Source organism: Miscanthus floridulus, chromosome 18, assembly GCF_019320115.1.
Source record: "Miscanthus floridulus cultivar M001 chromosome 18, ASM1932011v1, whole genome shotgun sequence".
NCBI classification, from domain to species: domain Eukaryota; kingdom Viridiplantae; phylum Streptophyta; class Magnoliopsida; order Poales; family Poaceae; genus Miscanthus; species Miscanthus floridulus.
The window spans coordinates 33,066,408-33,071,848 of NC_089597.1; positions in this window are offsets into that span (position 1 = coordinate 33,066,408).

The window sequence follows — 5,441 nt, forward strand, 5'->3', positions numbered from 1 at the left end:
GCAACCCTAGCCCCTGCCGGTTCTGAGGGTTCCCCCACGTGTCGCCTTTCCTTTTCTCGGATCGCCGGATCATCAGGTAGCTTACCCATCGTCTGAATTTCGTACCTACATTGCTTGCTTCCTAGGGTTTCGCATCTATTAGATATATTGTATTTATTCGTATATCCATCTATTCTATCGTGTAGCGAGTCAGTGCCGTTGTGGTTCTCATGGCAGTTGGCAGTCAACTTGGAGCCAAGCTCGCGAGTAAGGATCAAGGCCAAGCCTCGAGAGTGTTAGTTTGTCTGTTGATCTTCATCAGCGTCAGTTCATCATCTTGTCAGTTCAGATGGCTCGCACCAAGAACGTTGGTGGTGGCCCAGATGATGATGATCGGAGGCCCCCGCCTCGCCAGCCAGTAGGATCGAAGGGCAAGTCAACCAAGCAGGTGACATCCAAGAAGCGCAAGTACCCCGACATAGAGACAGCGAGAGCAGCAGCTATTGCAGAGGCCGTAGAGCATGCCGAGAGAGGTGGTGCCCGCAGTGGAGTTGTCATTGCAGATCAGCCAGTTTCACCAGCAGTGAGAGCTACGATTGAGGAGGTTGAGCGTCGTCACGGTAGTCTAGCTGGGACCGCCACATTTGTAGGACGACGGGTTGCCATTGAGGAGGATCCGTCAGCAGAGCAGGAGCCAGTTCAGCAGACTCAGGAGGGCGAGCAGGCACAGCAGACCCAGCAGACCGAGGAGATCAAGCCGGCACCTTAGCTACACCGCTCGAGTCGTACCAGTGCTACAGTTCCACCGAGGCCAGCTACACAGCGCAGGGGGTCATGCCCTCCACCCAGACCACAGGGTCCGCCTCTAGTGGTACACCTCAACTTGAGGGCCGCTATAGCCAGGCAGGTTCAGCAGCTACGATTTGTAGAGTTTGAGGTTTGGTTTCCTCCGAGGAGGGATGAGAGAGCAGCTGAGGGTTTCTACACGCCACTGCAGGAAGATTTCTACAATGCTTATTTCAACAGTGGGGCAGTGTTCAGATCACACAGAGTCTGCCGCATAGAGTCTATTGTAGCAGCAGCCGGAGAGCACATTTGGCCTTACTTATCATATTTGCCAGGGTTGACAGATTTGATTGGATGGACTGGAATATATGTACCATCTTGGGTTCGTCAGTTTTATGCTTCACTCTTCATCGATCCACATCACAGATTTATTCACTTTGCTTTTAGAGGCAAAGACTACAGAGTGACGAGTGGTAGGGCCAGAGAGATACTGCGGCTACAGGATCAGCCTGTCAAGCTACATGAGGTATGCTATGGACAGCAGGAGCCTCCCAGGCGTCCTCATGGAGGGCAGGTGCCCCCTACAGATTTAGTGCGACATTGCTTCAAGGAGCCCTTTGGTGAGGGGTCGAGCAGGAACCCCAGTGACTTGACTCCTACAGCGAGAGTGCTAGAGGCCATCATCAGGAGGACACTGCTTCCTAGGTTGGGATATAGGGAGGGCCTGACTCGCTTACAGCTCTGGCTTCTCAATGCCCTAATGCAGCAGACAGTATTTGATATCTGGGACCTCCTTCTTTCAGAGATGGAGGATACTATAGCTGAGGGATTCAAGGGTCGCAGGTAGCTTCCCTATGCTCACTGGATCATGTTCCTCATCCGCAGAGTAGTGCTTGATAAGCCCCCAGGTATGATGGATGAGTATACAGGTGCCACCACAGAGTTCCCAACTTACAACTTGTCACAGAGGATTAGACACAGCACTGCTCAGGCACCCAGATAGCCTAGCCATCGTCTCGACATGCCAGAGTCCACAGCTCAGTAGGATGAGATTATCAGAGGGATTGCAGCCACTGAGGAGGAGGAACTAGAGGCACAGCAGGAGGTGAGCGAGTATAGTGACAACTCTGACGATGACTACCAGCCTATTCCTCAGATGCCTCCACGCAGACACGATGCAGAAGCCGGTAGCTCCAGTTCTGCTCCACCTGCTCCGTAGACAGACCCTGCTCTCATTGCTATTCTTGAGCAGATGCAGCAGACATAGGCACGATAGGCATAGGAGACCGCTACCAACTTCACTCAGTTCCAGGTTCGTTAGGACGAGTTCCAGAGGCAGCAGCAGCTCATGCAGCAGCAGCAGCAACAGATGCATCAGCAGCAGATACTCTTGCAGCAGCAGCTTATGGGTTTCATGTAGCATGTAGTGACAGCTATTGGGGCCCCACAGCCACAGCCTTCGCCCCAGCTTGCTCAGCCTCCTACCACTTCGATGACTCCAGCAGTACAGCCTAGTGGGCTCCAGAGTCAGGGACAGCCTCCAGCTCAGTTTGCTTCACCTCTTGTATAGGTGTCCCAGTGGTTAGCCTCACTCGTGGTAGCCCCGCAGTTCACTCCACTTCAGACGGGCTTCACACCAGAGCAGTCTTCCTCGCTATTTGTGCCCGACACATCAGTCTCCAGGAGTCTTGGAGCATCCTTCAGCGAGTTGACCGGCATGCCTACACCTCCTCACATGCATACTACCGGTCCGTCTACAGCAGCTCCAGCTATCATGACTACTCAGAGGCTCCCCTCGTCTGTTGCCTTGTCAAATCCTACGACAGACATACTAGCAGCTTTACAGGTAGCACCAGCCCCAGCTCAAACCCAGACCGCTTCAGCGACACTTCCTGCTACAGAGGGTCAGTCAGTATAGAGCTCAGGGTCAGATGATGATGGCGCTTAGTTCCATCTTGCTCCACGTACTTCAGCGCCCGACTCATCCGCTGCAGCACCGCCGACCGACCCTTAGGTTTTGGTGCTTGATGCCAAAGGGGGAGAGGGTTTGAGTATGTAGACTCAGGGGGAGCGAGTTTTAGGGGGAGCTAGTTATCTAGTATTAGCTTATTATATACATTTGGAGTTTTATTTGTGTGATACACTATTACTTATGCATTCGTGTGTTTACTTTCATGCATACTATTATATTTATGTGATAGTGCTATCTACGTGAGTTTGATATATGACGTGTGCTTTCTACTTCACATTATTTATATGTCATATCACTTGTGTAATGCTCATTTGCTTTTGCTTCCGCGATTATACTTCGAAGCAAATGAGCTTTGTTATTTGTACTCATGCTTAATTCATATCCTTTGAGTACACTGTGTTGGCTTGGGTCATATAAGCTTACCTAACTCTTTGGTTCTTATCGACAAAAGCTTATATGAACCAAGCCCATCAAAAAACCTCACTCTTTAACATACTTGAGGTGGTATTGTCATCAATCACCAAAAAGGGGGAGATTGAAAGCATCTAGGCCCCTAGTTGGATTTCGGTGATTAATGTCAATACAAGATTACTATGACTAACGTGTGTTTTGCAGAGGCAATTAAGTTAGGTCATGGTAATGGAGATTGATTGGGCAATCGAGGTTGTCATGCCCCTATGATGGAAATCGTTTCGGTTTTCAAAGGATGGACGACAAGGTTAAGGATAACTAGTTCTAAGTGTCAATTGAAGTTGGAGAGACACTTAGAGTAGTTTAGGACTTTGTTTTTCCTTTGGCCGTACTATTAAGGGGGGTATGAACGGGTAGCTTGACCTAGTTGAGTCTAGTGAGTTAGGTGTGGTGCACACTTGTTAAAACTAGCTCTAGGTAGCTCCTATGAATGCCTAAGATCCTTTGGAGCAAACTTCATTCACAAATGATCGAGAGTTGGAAGTGAATGGAGGGTCAAATACTGACCGGACGCTGGCTCCGGTGCGACCGGACGCTGGCCGCAGGGTCCGGTCAGTTCATTTGATCGAGGAGAACAAGTCTGGTGTGACCGGACGCTGGAAGGTCAATGTGACCGAACGCTGAGGGCCAGCATCTGGTCGACTCCAGTAAGGGTACAGACTTGAGAAAGTATGACCGGACGCGTCCGGTCAGTAATGACCGAACCCTGAGGGTTCAGCATCTGGTTGAGTCCAGTAAGGTTCCAGTAAGGGTTTTATGTGACCGGACATGTCCGGTCAGTGCTGACCGGACCCTGCCAACGTCCGGTCAACTCGTTACTACTGGTTCGTGGGTTGAACTGACCGGAGCGTCTGGTCAACACGACCGGAGCGTCCGGTCACCCCGCAGAAGCTCATAACGGTTCGTTTTTTAGGCTGCCTTATAAATAGAAGCTCCACTCATGTGTGGAGGTACTTTTGCTCATTCCAACAGCTGAGAAACACGTTTGTGAGTGCCAAGAAGAGCAAGGTCCTAGTGAGGTGTTTGTGATTTGAGAATCCAAGAGAGTAGCCTCACTAGCAAATCAAGAGTAGCAAAGTGTGCATCCATCTTCTCATTAGGCTTCGCATGGTCAAGTGAGAGTTCATGCTTGTTACTCTTAGTGATCGCCATCACCTAGATGGCTTGGTAGTGATTGGGAGCTTGGTGATCACCCGGCGGAGCTTGTGGGTGACCCAACTCAAGTTGTGAGCTGCTTTGGGTGATTCGCCGCGACGGAGTGTCGAAGAATCAACCCGTAGAGAGCACTTGATCCTTGCGCGGATCAAGGGGGAGCTACACCCTTGTGTGGGTGCTCCAACGAGGACTAGTGGAGAGTGGCGACTCTCCGATACCTCGGCAAAACATCGCCGCGTTCCTCTCTCCATTTACTTTGAGCATTTACTTTAAGTATTTACTTTGAGCAATTCAATACTTGTCTTTACATTCATAGAATTGCTATGCTAGAGTAAGTTTGGAACATAGGTTGCAAATCTTTTGTGCGTTAATTTGATAGAAACATTTTTCTAGGCACAAGGGGTTAATTGGGCTATCCGTAGGATTTGATTATTGCAAGAGAATTTAGAATTAGCCCAATTCACCCCCCCCCCTCTTGGGCATCTTGATCCTTTCACTCCCTAGATGGCTGGGGTCAAAGGGAGATGCCGCGCTGGTGCTCAAGCCTCCCATAGTTGAGACCAATGGAGGAGAGAGGTTGCATGGTGGCATGAGCCAATGCCAACTCTCCTCCCACCGTGACGATGAAGTCCAGATCACCGAAGCACACGTGTGCGCCCGGGACCTAGTTGATTCCGTGGCTAGCCATCCATGGCCTGATATTTATCGTCGGAATTCGCAAAGGTCCCCTACCTGGCGTGCCAACTGTTGATGTGTTGAGTAAGCACCAACTAGTAAATTTGTATTTGTTACGCGTTGGGCCCAGATGGTGTGCTAAAAGACACAAGGTTTATACTAGTTTGGGCATAATGTCCCTATGTCCAGTTTGCTGCTGCTGCTCATGTTATTAGCACTAAAAGGTTCGTAGTACGGGGTACAAATGGTCGAGAGAGGGACAGGTCCCAAGTCTCTGATGGGAAGGTTGAAAGGATGCTAAGAGCTTAGTTGCTGCTTAGCTATGTGTTATGTGGTGCGTGGTGTTTTGAATCGATCGGTCCCTTTAGTGGGGTGCCCTGCCCTCCCTTTTATAGACCAAGGG